The sequence below is a fragment of the Microtus oregoni genome, unplaced genomic scaffold (genome assembly GCF_018167655.1).
Source record: "Microtus oregoni isolate MIOR12 unplaced genomic scaffold, Mior012 000004F_ref0000308, whole genome shotgun sequence".
Lineage (NCBI taxonomy): Eukaryota > Metazoa > Chordata > Mammalia > Rodentia > Cricetidae > Microtus > Microtus oregoni.
This window is the reverse complement of record NW_024543063.1, coordinates 9,641,038-9,656,794: the sequence shown is the minus strand read 5'-3', so window position 1 is coordinate 9,656,794 and position 15,757 is coordinate 9,641,038. Positions and strand designations below refer to the sequence as shown.

General features: G+C 47.4%; 1 protein-coding gene across 4 annotated transcripts in view; it reads left to right on the top strand.

Annotated features, from left to right (window-relative positions):
* The window catches only part of Dis3l2 (DIS3 like 3'-5' exoribonuclease 2), a 381,042-nt gene that overhangs the window by 354,791 nt on the left and 10,494 nt on the right, over positions 1–15,757 (top strand). The gene's annotated exons all lie outside the window — the stretch shown is intronic.

The following is a 15,757-nucleotide window of genomic DNA, read 5'->3' as shown; positions in this document are numbered from 1 at the left end:
GGGAGGAGAACAAAGGATTCTGGATCAAGTCCCATATTTTAATTCATCTCTCTCCCTCTGCTTGGTTCTTCTCCTCTTTCTTCCCCCTGAATAAGCAGATGGAATACTTCCCAGTTGCCCCTGACAACTTCAAACCAGCATCAGCACTTCCCAGCATTTTTGAAATGGTACTTTCTGTCTGTGCTTGGAACTGTTACCAGTTCCACAAGCTAACTACAGTGTTACCTAAGAACCATTTATGGCAGAGGGTGAGCAACCTCCAGGCCTCCCGCATACGCAGATGCTGCCAGGTCAGAATAAAGAATGACTTTCTTGTTCCTTGTGGAGTCCCAGGTTAGAAAAAAGGGGGGGCTGAAATTAAGAGATAGAAAGGGCTTGTGGAGCTAGAGGCAGCACAGCCAGAAGTGCCAGAAGTGACCTCATAGGGACAGCTGCAGCTGGGATATGTGTGTGGGAGTCAGCCACTCACAGTGCAGGTGTGGGCTTCTGTGACCCCTCACAGCAGGTGGAGTTTGGTACCACTAGGATGCCAATACAACTCCTGTTTCCAAAGCTGAACTCTGGGGTAATGTCTCCCCACTGCCTACCACACAGAGGGAAAGCCTTGGTTCTTCCTGCTTTTGCTACCTAGAATGAGGTAGCAGCAGCAAAAGCTAGGATACTGCTGGGTACCAAAACACAATGCTTCGTTGCATTTGTTTTCCCTAATAGATGGTAAGAAAACATGTATGTTCTCAGTTCACAGAAAAGGGAACCCGTGATCCGAGGGGTTCTCTGCCCCAGGTCAAGTTGTATCTAAGAAGCAGGGCCAGCAGGCACTGCCTCCTCCCAGAGGTGCACAGCAGGCATGGGCCCAGAGCAACTAGAAAACTGATGCCAAGTTGCCTGGAGATGTGAGGCAGGGAAGTCAGCAAGACTAGGGTAGCCACTCCTGCATCAGGGCTTATAGTACCTTCATGTATTGCTTGTAGCACCTTCAGATTGCAGTCTGTACACATGTAATCTGTGTCTATCAGTGGGTCTGAGTCAGCATCCTTTTCCCAGATTTACTGGGAAGTAGGAGAGATGGGGCTGAAGGCATGAAGCCCTAAAATTTCTTACCAGAGGTTTCTCATGCTACCAAGCTGGTACTTGGCCCTTCAGCTACTGCTCCCCTCTCAGGCCAGAACTGTCCAAAGCAAGGAAACATGAGCCAGAAAAATGGGCTGATTGTGCTGGCCACTGACCTGCCACAAACTCATCAGTGCATATACACAAACCCAGTGGTCCATGTTCCAGTATGCTGTATGACAGGCATTCCACTGTGTTTTCTTCCGTGGTGCATACCAGAAAACAAATTTGTACAGAAAACTCATTTGTAAATATGATTTGCAACCATGTGATGTACATAGAGAAAAGCTGCAGGCACTAAGCATATAGTTTAAGTCTTAGTTGCTGTTTTATTGCTAATAAGAGACACCATGACCAAGGCAGCTCTTACAAAGGAAGCATTTACAGGGGACTTGCTTACAGTTTCAGAGGGTTAGTCCATTATCATCATGGCAGGAAGCATGATGACAGGCAGGCATGGCACAGGAGCAGTAGCTGAGAGCTTGATCCATAAGCAGTAGGCAAAGAGAAAGAAAGATGCTGGACCTGGTACGGGCTTTTGAAACTTCATTGTCCATCCCCAGGGACACACCTGCTCCAACAAGAACACACCTACTCTCACAAAGTCACACTTTGTCTTTCCAAACAGTTCAGTAACAGGGGACCTAGGATGCAAATATAAGGCAGGAGGATCCAGAGTTCGGGGTCTTCCTTGGCTGCATAGTGAATTGGAGGCCATCATGAGCTGCATAAATCCTTGTCTCAAAAACAGAGAACTGATTATCTACTCTGCATTAATCTAATCAGTGTTTCAGTTGTTTCTGCCTTGAAGTTATTACAGATAATTCTGTTTATATATGCCTTTGGGTGCAGGTGCACATATTCTCTTTGAGGGTAGACCTAGGAATAAAACTGCTACTCCCATGTCATTGTACCGGCAAGGTGTGAGAGAGCTCAGGCCTTTTCAGATTTCCTGCCTGGTTTCTGGTTTTCTCCTTGTGTGTTTTCTGCCTATTCAGGGTATGACTCCTTTGTTAGTTGTACCTGTTGTACATATCAGACCAGAGAGCAGGAGCAAAGCCTAACACCCCTGAAGTTCATCGTTGGAGGAGTAGAAGTTAACAGTTAGCATCACTTCTGGTTCTTGGTTTCTAGCCAAGACAAGTGACATTGGTTGTCACTTTGCTGCAAGGCTGTGCCTAAGGCAGTGTAATTCTAGAGTCAGTGACCAGGGGTCTCCAGATTTGGTATAACTACAGACAGAATCATCAGTAAACTATTCTGTTTGTTACTGGAAATGTCTCTTAGGGACTAATTTTATGGCTGGTTCTTCAGCCCTTCCATGGTTATATAGACATTCATTCCCTGTTTGATGTCACTGTACTTAAACTCATACTATCTATGACTCCTTAGCCTGTGACAATCACATAAATCAAAGAAATTAGTAGAAAATTATCAGAAGAGTTGAGTTCTGGATCCTTCTTAACATTACAAGAGATAGTAAAGAAATTCCTGATGAATATATCATATGAACATGCTACCGAAACTTGTGATTCTACAGTAAACAGGAATTCAGAGAGATTTGCAAACCTCCAGAGCCCAGGGCATTTACTGTGCCTGGATTTCGTGATTGAACCTTGAGTATGCAACCCTCAAGATCAAAAAGGTATCCTAGAAGAGTTGCTAACCCACCCCACTAGTTTATTTGTCCTTTTACTTCTTTCTCCAGTAGCCTATTCTTACAAATTCCAACTATGGCGCTCACATCTGCCCCCTCCCCCTTTCCCTAGTACTCATTGCCAAGAATGTAGGTTCAGGTCGTCAAGGATTTCAAACTAAACGGAATCCTCCATGCCTTCCTGTGTGCAGTGCTAGAGGGCTACAGGTAGCTCTCCGTGGCCTCCCTGACCACTAGGCTCGGGTCTCTTAGGCCGTTCTGTCTCCTGTTGTCTGGTGCCAGGTGGTGTCCAGAGCAGCTGTGGTCTGTCTTCTCGACCAGGCTGCTCAGACTGCAGGAAGGATCCACAGTACTTTGCAGTCTCAGCTGCACTGTTTGCAGTTTATGAGTCCTAGGCAGATACACAGAAAGAATCTTTCTGCATTCCCTGAAGCAGAGAAATGAAGAGCACAGAGACCCAAGTCTAGCAGTCCCTAGAGACTGCTGGGAAGTGCTGCCATGGGCCTGAGAACTTTCTCATTTCTTCCCACACTCCTCCCTTTGCAGCCTAAATAACTACCTAAAGATGACCCAAGGGATTTTCCCACAAGACAGAAAGAACTTCAATATACCAAGAAATCTCCCAACTAAAGATTTCTCAGCTTTCACAGAGACCTTATTAAAAGAAAGGATGCTCTTGGTTGACACAGGGTGGCATTAATGACTTGAGTAAAATTGCCTTTGCTTAACTCTGCCGTTCCTTCGCCTTAGCTGCTTGTGATGAACTGCTGTTCTTTCCTTTCTGTGGGCCTCTTGGGGCTCCAGTGATCCAGTGTGACTTGGAGCCCTCAGTCATTTCCTTACAGTTGCTTTGTACAAAGCACGTGGTGACAGTCTCTTATCATGATGGGACGGGGACTGGGGGTCATCAACATTTTTATTGTCTCAGAATCTATACTGGTCACAGCTATACTTTCCTTTCAATTTCTTGGTCTGACCCAAGTTGTTTCCTTAGCCTTCTCTGGCACCTGTGGAGGTACACATCTGTACCCCAGAGCCAACCTCTGTAAGCACATGGTCAATCAGCAGCTTCCAAACCCAAGGAGGCGTGCTCCCCCTTTTTCCCTTTTTTATTGTTTTTACTGAGCTATAAATTTTTCTTCCCCTTCCCTCTCTCCTCTCACCTTCTACCCTCTCCTGTGACCCCCACACTCCCAATTTACTCAAGAGATTTTGTCTTTTTCTCCTTCCTATGTAGATCCATGTATGTCTCTCTTGGGATCCTCCTTGTTGTCTCGGTTTTCTGGGGTTGTTTACTGTAGGTTGGTTTTTTGCTTTATGCCTAGAAGCCACTTGAGTGAATACATGTTATATTTGTCTTTCTGGGTTTGGGTAACCTCACTCGATATGGCTTTTTCTAGATCCATCCATTTGCCTGCAGATTTCAAGGTGTCATTTTTTTATCACTGAGTAGTACTTCATTGTGTAAATGTACCACATTTTCTTTATCCATTCTTTAGTTGAGGGGCATCTAGGTTGTTTCCAGGTTCTGACTATTACAAATAATGCTGCTGTAAACATAATTGAACACATGTCCTTGTGGTATGATTGAGCATCCTTTGGTTATATATGCAACAGCAGTATTGCTGGGTCTTGAGGTAGATTGTTTCCTAATTTTCTAAGAAATTGCCATACTGATTTCCAAAGTGGCTATACAAGTTTGCACTCCCACCAGCAATGGAGGAGCATTCCCCTTACCCCACATCCTCTCCAGCATAAACTATCCTCAATGTTTTTAATCTTGGCCATTCTGACAAGTGTAAGATGGAATCTCAGAGTCATTTTGATTTGCATTTCTCTGATGGCTAAGGATGTTTCCTTAAGTGTCTTTCAGTCATTTTAGATTCGATTGTTGAGAGTTCTCTGTTTAGGTCTGTATCCCTTTTTTTTTTTATTGGATTATTTGTTTTTTTATGTCAAGTTTCTTGAGTTCTTTGTATATTTTGGAGATCAGTCCTCTGTCTGATGTGGAATTGGTGAAGATCTTTTCTCAATCTGTAGGCTACCAATTTTTTCTTGTTGACCATGTCCTTTGCTTTACAGAAGCTTCTCAGTTTTAGGAAGTCCCATTTATTAATTGTTTCTCAGTGTCTGTGCTACTGGGCTTATATTTAGGAAGTGGTCTCCTGTGTCCATGAATTCTAGTGTACTTCCCACTTTCTCTTCTATGAGGTTCATGGTTTTATGTTGAGATCTTTGAGTTTTGTGCGTGGTAATAGACATGGATCCATTTTCATTCATCTACATGCTGATGTCCAGTTATGCCAGTCTGCTCCTTTTTAACACTTCAAGAAGTTCTAGAAAAGACTGTGATCTTTGGGTCTATCCCCCTTTGAATGAATAAGCCACACCTTTGCTGTCCAGTAGATTGTGAGCCCCAGCCTCTTTGCACCAGCATGCTGGTCCAGATACTAGGCACATTCAGAAAGTGAGAGTGGCAAGTGCCTGCTGTAAACACCCTGTAACACTCACATGTTAGCCCTACAAGGAAGCAGGCCACAGGACTGCAGGTTGGGTCTGAACCTGAAGAAAAGTGCCTATGGCATTCACCTATGGCAGCTACCTGGCAGGTGACCAGAACATGTTTGGCTCACTCAGCCTTTGGCGATGCTCTTCATAGGGAAGTGTTTCTGATCTGTCGTCACTGCTACTCCCCTGCTCTCTGAGGCTTTTTTCTTGGTGGTTGGGCAGGAAGCCTCCAGAGCCTGAAGGAATTGCCATACTTGATGACAGACAAAGGCTATTGATGGCTATAAATCACTTAGCTGTTGCCTGGCTCTTTGGAAAGGAGGGGGATATGTTAACTGTTCTGAGGGTACTCTTCTTGTTGTGGGCACCCAATTGGGAAGGGAGCTCACAGAGTGACTCAAACTGTGCCCACTGAGTTAAGTAGGAGGAAATAGCCCAAACCAGCAACGCCTGGCTGAGGTATAAAACACAGGTCACCCCGCTGACTTGTAGCCCTACCTCACTGGGTATCCTCAGGTGACCCACCCTACCTCAAGTACTACTGGGCCAGGCTCCAAAGTGAGCAAGCTAGAGGTTGACCAATTGGAGCAGCACCACACTGAGCAGAGACTGTTCTGAGTGAGCAGATATGGCTGAACCCTAGGTGTGGAGACTGAAGACTGTCTAGAATGATCTGATTCTATGGTCAGTCCTCGGGGTGGAGGTGCTCCACTTGCCCTGCTACAGCTTCTATCTCAAAAACTGTAACATCACTGTCTGCCCTTCTTGTCCCCAGTTTCTTCACACAGGACACCTCGACCATCTTCTGGATATCTGACTTTAGCTGTGTTGCTGACACAGATGTGTAGTGTTTGAGCTGTGTAGAATATAGGGATACAATTGTTCTGTAGCCCCTTATTTTCACCTGGAAGAGGGTGTAGTCTTTGAAGCATCAAAACTTTGTCCTTTAATGCATAAACTATTCTTCTAATGGTGCCAGCTAGATATAGCAGAGTTACGTTAGCATGTAAAAAGTAGGGGAGGTTGCCAGGTGGTGGTGCACGCCTTTAATCCCAGTACTTGGGAGACAGAGACAGGCAGATCTCTGTGAGTTTGAGGCCAGCCTGGAGCTACAGAGCAAGTTCCAGGACTGACTCTAAAGTTACAGAGAAACCCTCTCTTGAAAAACCAACCCTTCTCCCCTCACAAAGTAGGGAAGTTGTTGCATTAGACTGTGTACACAGTGCTGGAGATTGATCTGAGAACTTCATACACACCAAGAGTGCTCTACCATGAACTACATCCTTAGATATTTTTAAGTTCCTGTTTTTAGACAAGGACTTTCCAAATTTCCCAAGCTGAACTGACAGTCTTTGACCTTGAGATTCTTCTGCCTTAGCCTCCAAGTAACTAAGATTACTTGACTGCAGCGGTGCCCAGCTGAACATGCTTTCTGTAGGGTCTGCGCACTCTTGACAGCCTTTGCCCTGCAGTCAGTGACCACAGGTTTGCAGGGTTTTCACTTGACTTTACTGAAGCCCTGCCCCATATGTCTTTGTCTCTGCCCTGATAATCAGACCAGTTGTCTGTCACCTTACCACTATCTGTGGTAGCTGTGAGCACTAAACCTTGTGAGACAAGTGTTAGAATTGCCATCCCAGATAAGAAAAGGTTATAGTAGGTTATAGTCAGAGCCAAGGTTACCCTGGATGTTTCACACAGCCAAGTACCTGTTCCCTACAAACACATAGCATGGTGTTTCCCAGAGCTGTGTTTGATGTTCATCTCCTGGTTCTGCACCACCTTTTACTCCCTGAGACTCTGCATGTTTCTGTTCCACATCTGCCAACTAAGCTAAATTGACTCAATTTGACTCAACTACTGCATGGCAATTTCCCATCCTGTCCCATCCCATCTGTCCCATCCAGTCCCGTCCCGTCCCATCCCATCCCATCCCATCCCATCCCATCCCATCCTATCCCATCCCATCAAGAAGCGCTTTCTTCCCTGGAGCTTGTGGAACTGCCCTCTTTTTTTTTTTTTAACTGCCCTCTTTAAGCTAGTGGGTGTCCTCTATCTTTCAGTATAGTTAGTCTAGTCAGGTGGTCACCATGTTTTGTGTAAGAAATGCCATTCATCACTGTTCTGTTCATGAAGCAGAATGCCCTTTTCACTCCCTCTGACTTTTCTTGGTGTATTTTTCCAGTGCTGATGTCATCCAACTTGACTCCAATTGTTAGCATAACCCTCTTGTCTCAGAACTGCTAGTCCCCTGCTGAGAACTGCAAGAAGGAAGTTCTTGCCTCTGCCAGTGCAACTCTGGAATGTGAATGCTTTTGACTGTGAGATGGAGAGTGCATATTAAAAGGCTTTGCTGGATTCTCTCAAGATTCTGATTCCCAGTGCTGGGAATGGGCTTGGGGCCCAGCCAGAGGCTGCTGAGGAAAAAGCCGGTTTGTTGACTGAGGTTTCTGTCCCACCAGGTCCTGCCTAGTTCCCGCGGTAGTTAAGTCCCAAAGAAATCACACAGAGGTCTACATTAATTATAAATGGATTGACCCATTAGCTCAGGCTTCTTATTAACTAATTCTTATATCTTCTTACATTAGCCCATAATTCTTGTCTTGGTTTGGTACCTTTTTTGGTGAGGCAGTTACATCTTGCTTCCTCCGAGGCTGGGTCATGACTGCAGACTGTGTTTCCCTCTTCCCAGAATTCTTGTTGCCCTGCCTCTACTTCCTACCTGGCTACTGGCCAATCAGCATTTATTTAAAATATAAGGGACAGGGTATAGACCATTGTTCCACAGCACCGGTTTATGGTGGATGAAGTTCTGATAGAAGGTGATGAGCAGGTAGTCTGACTCCCTGTGCCCAGCAGCAATTACATTCTCTCCAGCCTGGTTGGCACACTGGAGACGTTCGGCAGCAGACACCTGGTGGACACCTCTCCTGGTGCGAGCATGGCTTACTTCCCCCTGTGTCCTACATCCTTTACATGCTGCTGTTTCTTCCAAATCACCAGACTCGAGTCTCCTTTGTCTACTGTAGGAGGTTTTCATAATGTAGCTTGAGAATTCCTGATCTACAAAATCCAAAACCAAATTCTTTATGAGCTTCAAGTTCTAGATTTTAGGGCATTTCAAATTTTATTTTATTAGGGAGTCTATGCGAAAATTTCCAAATTTAAAAAAATAAAATGTGAAGCACTTCTGGTCTCAACATTTCAAATAAGGGATTGCCAACCTATACTACTAATCATATTTATGGAATATTTAGCAGTGTTCTAGACCCAATAAGAACTGAGGAATCATCTGCTCCTCCCTGAAAATAACTTGGGAGTGAGATGATCAATTAAATAGACCACCTGAGATTCATCATCATCATCATTATTATTACATTTAGATAGTCTTACCATGTAGCCCAGATTGCCTGGAACTTGCTATGCTCCATAGATCAAGTTAGCTTCAAGCCTGTGGCAAACCTTTTGTTCTAGTCTCCTGAGTGTTGGTGTTACAGGTATACACATTCACGCTTTAAATAATTCTTAGCAGTTATTATTTGCTTTGTTTATAAAGGACCAACACCTTATGTTTCTACACATTTTATTTTCACCTCAAGATAGTGGAGAGTCAGTGAGAACAATAATACTTGGAAGTGAGAATCTGAGGCAGCTTTTGCTGGCCTGATGGACCTACTGAACTTGCCATGATTTAATTTTTTCTTGTCTGTAGACAGTTATTGCTTAAACCCAAACAGGGTGAGCATGGTAACTAAGCCTCCTTTGTGGGTGACCTGATCAATGAATACTCTTGTCCAAGGGCAGCTACTCTGCTATAAACACGAAACCCAACAGATTAAGAAAAGCCTCTTCCCGCCTGGGCTGTTTCCTCTAAGTTAACACTTGTCTTATCACCCACTGGGATGCGGTCTGTTGAGTCTGGCAGAGCTCATTAGTTATATGACTTTAAAAATATTGATCCATGGTTTTATGAACTGGGTTCAGAGTGCTTTAAATGGATGTGTTCCCATCCTGCGAGTTCTGGGCTTCCCTGACATGTGCCTGTACCCCACCAGACACACACGCACAAGTGGTTCCCCCTTTCCATCGGGCAGCACCAAAGCACCTGATTTGTCCTCTCCATGTCAAAATACAGAAGCCTATCCTGCCACCTGCTCACAGAGCACTTGCTTCTCAAAAGAGACCCCAGCTGAGAGAGGCAGTACATGTCCTTTCCTTCCTCTGCTGGATGTCTCTGGGAGCCTGGTTCCTAATTCCTTTGTCACTCTATGTGGTGTAAATATGAAATGGCCCATAGGTTCATGAGTTGAAGGCTTGGTCCCTCTCTGGTGACTGTTTTGGAAGGTGGCAGAGTCTTTAGGAGGAACTAGGCCCAAAGGATGGGGATTCTTGTGGTCTGTACCTTGCTCTTGGCTCCTTCCTCCTGCCACTTGCCGCTTCCTGGCCACAGCTAGGTGGGCTATCCTGCTCTGCTCACGTTCCCATCTTCCTGCTCAGTCTCTCTGCAGGCCAACAGACCATGAACTCATACCTCTGAGCCCAAGCATATTTCTTTTACCATGTCTTTTTTCCTTGGGTATTTGTCATGAATACTGCTTTACATACGTGTCTCTGTGGGCTCTCTTAGTTCCATGCTCTGCATAGTGCTTGACTCTAGCAGGTGTCCAGTAAGGGTTTCTGGGCAAGCAAAGGAATGAAGCTTACACTGGGGTTACAACATGCATAATTATTAGTCTTCTAATTTGTGAGGTGCGTGATAGAATCTTCCAGGGCTCTGCATTCTGGGACATTTCATAGGAGCCATTTTTCTAAGTTTAGCCATGAGGACAGAACTATCTGGTGTGTAATACAATCTGCATATAGGGTCTTGGTGATTTCTGCATCTCTCTGGCTATAGGATGAGTCTCTGAAGAGCACTGACTTAGCTTCCATGGTGGGCTGACCTGAACAGGAAGTACTTGTAAGAATGGTGGTGGTAGGTGTGGAGGCTGTGGGTGGGTGGCCCCATGTAGATGGGAGCTTTACTTCCCAGGAGCCCAATGGCAGCAGCAGGTTTCTGGTCTTGTTAACTCAATGGGCACAGGAATAATAATTATTGTTATTATTGTTGCTCTTGTTATTAAAAAAAAGTTTAGTGGCTGTGTACTATGTCCTAGACACTGTTCAAGGTACTAGGAATTAAGGCAGCAATATTAGTGGTTCAGGGTAGCTGTGATGGCAGAAGAAGGCAGAGGAGGGCAGAGAAGACAAGTGGAGAGGCCCATCCAGGACTGCTGTAGAGAGCAGCTGAGTGAGCAAACTTAAGAGGGCATCACTGAGAATGGGTCTGACCACAGCTTGTCCATGAACTGATAGGGCTGGAGCAAAGCAAGGATACATGTATAAAGACCCCTCAACCATAAGCCTCGCTCCAACCTAAGTGTGTCTAGCTCTGGCTCTGGGATGCCCCTCAGCTGTGCCTTAGACTTCTAGTAAAAAAGATGGGCTGGTGGTTCCCTAATGGTTTCACAAGTGCTACTCTTTCTAGGAAGCTTATTCTAATCTCTCCCCCACCATGTGTGATAGAACTATGGCTTACTTAGGTATAACCTTCAATGTCAACAAAGCCATAGAGGACAAGAAAGGGAGAAGGATCATCTCCGTTGTACCCCCAAAGACTGAAGCCTGTGAACAGGCTCTAGGCAGTTCCACACCAGTGGTTTGACAACTCAGACAGCCCTGACTATGTCCCTGTGCCAGGATTCAGCCTGTCTGCTTCTTCCATCTGTTCTGGTCTTCTCCAGAGCCTCAAGTGAGCAGATAGAAATCGGGACATGCTTGGTTCTGGGGCCATTGCAGGTGCAGTGTGCATCGTGGGAAGGGGAGTGAGGCAGATCAGGATCCAGGGCTCCCTTCAGAGCTGAACGTTGTTCCCAACACTAATGTCCCTCCCTAGAGGCATACTCAGATTCCTCCCACAGCCTCTGCAGGCCTAGTCTTGTATTGCCCAGACAGAGATTGCCTACACTTCAGAAGGGACACTCAGTTACTTCCAGTGTGTCTTCTTCATTGGATGGAGCCAAACAATGTTGCAACCCAGACCCACAGGGTGGCCCCACCATGCAAATCTAGCTGTGCTGTGCCTCTGACTTGTTATGGGAACGGGCTGCCTACGAAAACTGATAGACAAGCCTGCCTGGTACCAGGGGAGGAAAGGGTAACATCCCATATAAAAAAGGGTTTGAGAGTCTCGGCCAAGTGAGGCCTGAAGTTCTTTAGGGAACAGAAGCCCTGCAAGCATTTGAATCTCATGTGTCATCCCAGAGCAGGGCTCTCCGAAGGGAATCACTTGTTTCTCTACTTCCTCCCACTTAGCACAGCCACCCCAACTCCTACAAGCCTGGTGAAGTCAAAGCTGCAGGTGTTGGTGGCTCCCCAGATCTGGGCCCTGCCACAATCTGGAACTAGTCATCCTCTGTAGCCGCTGAGACTCAATATCCCCCTGTGAACATTAAGACCTACGGTATCTTCCTGGGAAAGGATTCACGGGGGTAGATGACAAAACACACAAAGAGCTTGTCCGTATTCTTTTTTCCTTTCCACCATTAGTGCCTTCATCACTCCAGGGTGGCCTTGGAAAATGGGTCCCACTCCCCAGCAGCCCAGACAAGAGCACTTTCTTAGAGGGAAGTAAAACATACTTTCCATAAAGCAGAGCAGCCTGAGTTCCCAGGAGTACCTGACTCCTCCTCTCTCCTATCTAGCTGTCTTTTGTAGTTGTGTGTATGTATATATGAGAGAATGTTGTGTTTAAAACACTTGAACAGCTTAGTACCCAAATATTAGCTTTAGAACCTAAGTTGATGCTTCCCAAAGTTAGGGGTGACTTAGTTGGTTCCCCTGAGCTTGTCCAAGTTCTGTTCTTGTTACAGGTCTACAGAGCCAGCCTCCTCTACTTGAGCGTGAGAGGGAGCCCCGGCCTTGGCTAGGAGTCTGAACAGGGCCATAGAGCTGTTGCGGGCAGGCAGTGGCTTCTTGAGGTGGTGTGCTTCTGTGTGCCTTGGCCACACCTCCTCTAGCCAGTGGGTCCAGCTCCAGTGGAACTGGAGAAAGGAGTTTGTATCAACATCATAAAGGAGCCAGCGAGGCCCAATTACCCCTTGCTACAAGGCCACACGGCTCAAACTGCTGCCTGGTTCTGCTTAGGGGCCAGAGCTGCTGCCCACGTGCAAGCCTGCCCCGTGCCTCTGTGCACGGAGCTGAGCTTTGGGAAGAGCAAGTCTTCGTGGCTAGCTTTATGCTGACAAAGGGCTTTCAGTGCTGTCAACTGGCTGGGAGCAATCCCTTCCCCCTCCCTACCGCAGCCACTGGGCCTCCCTTTGGCAGAGCCACAGGGCTGCACTTGGCTGTCTAGCCTCTGGAGACTTCCTTTTGAACTAGAAAAACATGGCTCAAACGTGCCTCACTGCAGTAGGGCTCCGCCTGCTGAACCTATAGAAAGGCTTGGAGTAGATTCAGCCCCACAGACTAGAAAACCTGGCTCTGGCCTCACCCACAAGGCCTGTTATGTCTGGCTCCAGAGGCATGCTCCTCTGGGGTTTTCCATGCCTGTGAACTAGGCCCCATTCATTTCCCTGTGGTTTCACGGGAACATCCAAACGTTGAGCAGGTTGCAGGGAGCCCAGGAGGAAAGGGGTCAACTAGAGGCTCTAGTTGTGACGTGGGGTGGCCCTGTGGTGCAGCCATGGTGGGCGCCTTGTCAAATTACTGCTGCCTCTTCTCCCCAGGTGCCCCTCCCCATTCCCCTGCAGCTTGGACTACAGCTACCCGCCCCCTCCCCAACGCCTCCACTTTCCAGCTTCTTAGCCACCAGCTCCACCCTGGCCTGGCCTCAAAGGGAACTGCAACAAAGACCTCTAAAGTTTCCCACCCCCAGCAGCCCTCAATTTAGTGCTGATCGGACCACTGACTTCCCATCACGCCCCATTCCCTTGCCGTTTTCCACCACACTACACTCAATTTGGGGCCGCTGAGAGAGTAGCAGGTCTCCTGTGAGGGCGGCTGCTGCCTCCCCACCTTGGGTTGCCCAGCTGTAGAGAAGGGGCCATGCTCCAGCACACAGCTCCTGTGAGAGCCCAGCAGCTGCCTTCACAGCTACTAAGGAGCCCAAGGGCTCTTTAACCCACAGTGAAGATGTGCCCATGCGGTTTTCAGAAGAAATGAATTTGAAAGTGGCTGGGAGCAATTCTTATCAAATTTCCAAGTTAGCAGTTTCACCAAGAGCTAATTGAACAATCTCTGTGAGTGGCCTAATTCCATTAGCATGAGATTCCCACAGAGTCTGACAAGTGCCCTGGTGGCTGAGGGCAGAGAGGCTCTTCCTGTCTCACACTTGGTTTTGGTCTTTGAAAATGGATGCAGTTTCAGGTTTCAGCAACAGCCAGCCCCTCAGCTCTGGCCTTGTAGGCTTCAGTCCCAGCTCAGCTCCAGACCAATTCTGAAGCCACTTTGCCAGTGTTCTGGGTATGAAAAGGGTGAGATGGGTTTCTCTGGGCTAGCAGGATCTGAGGGTAGAATAACTCAAAGGCCCCACCTCCCTTGCCAGGCAGTATTGAGAGGCCAGGTGCAGAGGGCTAGAAAATATGAAGGCAAGGCCTGAGGAGGCTGGGTCTAGACAGGGCCTGCCCGCAGCACTTCATTTCCGCCTGAGGAGAGACCCAAGGTTAGTGCCAGCCTCTTCTCTCCACTGTCCAGTGGGCTTGACACTGCTCTGGGGCTACCTGTCTGCTCTCCGGCTCAGTGCTGAATGAGGAGCCTGGGGAATGTAACATCTAGCTTCTCTGTCCCTGACCGGCTGTGAGATTGAGCAAGGGTCCTCTCTTTCTGACAGCTGCAGCATGGTGTCAGAAGTGACCTGTGACCTCTAGGGTCTATAAGGCAACAGCATTAGCTGCCATGGGTCATCAGCCTTGCTACAGAGAGCGTGGTCAGGACGGAAGCTGTAGACCCTTCTTCTGCACTGACTTGGGAACTCACCTTCTCTAGAATCAGATATAAGACAGTGACTTTCCTTCCACCTCCTCTTCTTGGCCTTCTGGCTGGTTTCCTTCAGGCTGTCTCAGAGCATGAGCCCCTGCCTCAGAGAATACCTTCAGCTCATCTGAAAATAGTCAGAAGGCCCTCCCCGGCTCCCTTCCTTCTGACACTGACTCTCGCCGTCACTGAATGGAGCATCATCTTGCACCTACTATCAGCCCCAGGGGCCCTTTCCTACCCTTCCTTTGCTCTGCAGCAGTTCACCAGGGGCAGCCTGCTGCAGCTCATCTACATCCTTCTGACTCAGTCTACCACCTCCACCCTCTGCCCTGGCATCCTGAGGGCCCGTGCACACACCTTGCTCACCTGGCTCACTGAATCCCTGTGCTGCCCCATTACTGCTTTGGCTGCTGTCTACCAGCCATGAACTCCTCAGCCCTCACCCCAATTGGCCCTGGTTTTCTTCCCCACCTCCAACCATCGCCACATTCTTAATGAAACGTCTTCCTTGTTCAGCAGCCTTCCAGCTCCCAGGTGGGGTCCAGGCCTCTCAACTTGATTCCTTACTTTCCACATTGAGCTTTTTATGTTTCATTCTTGGTTCCTTGACATCCTTTGGAATTAATCCTGCTTGTAAGCATACCTCCCTATAGGAGCATCTTAGGGGTGGACTGAGGCATTCTGCCACCGAGGCATCTGTCCCCAGGAGCACAGACGGCTGCTTAGGGAGTGTAAGAGTTGGAACAGATTACTTGCCTATTCGCACATTGTTCCTCCCACCCAGAAAGAGAAGAGCATCCTCAGGCCATAGGAGAAGTGGCACCCAGGGCAGAGTGAGGCCACTGCTAGAAATGGGGGAAAAGTAATCCAGCAAAGAGACAGCTAGCCCTGAAGGCTGAGGCCTACCAGCCACTGGTGTTGTAAATAACTCTGCCACTGTATATTAGGAAAATGGTACTCAATAGATGGGGTAGGGATGTAAATGAACAATTAGGAGACTTGGTGGCTCCAAGTTATCAGCATGGCTGGCAGGAAGTATTTGAAGTTAGAAGCTCCTGGGAACTAAACAGAAAGATCAGGGACCCAGCAGTCCTACCTTCTGAGCGGGAGCCGGATGTGATTTGTCCTGGGAGCCCTTCACCTCTGTGCATGTTGTTGAGCATCCACCCTGGGACTAGAGCATGCACCATGAGATATAACCTAGGACCAGGAGGCCATCACAGTCCTGAAGAACAGGTACTATGATGGGGACCAAGAGGATGCTGAGAGAGAGTTCCCTACATCATCTTCCAGACTGAATGATATCCAAAGAAAAGAAGTGAGAGGAGAGTGGACTCTGGGCTGTGTGAACAGATACAAAAGGACAGAAGCCAAAAGGGCCTCAAAAGATGACTAGGGCTAGAGTAGGTGGAGCAGGAAGAAGGGTGATGCAGTTTGGTGTGAAGGCAACAGAGCAGCAGGAGATGA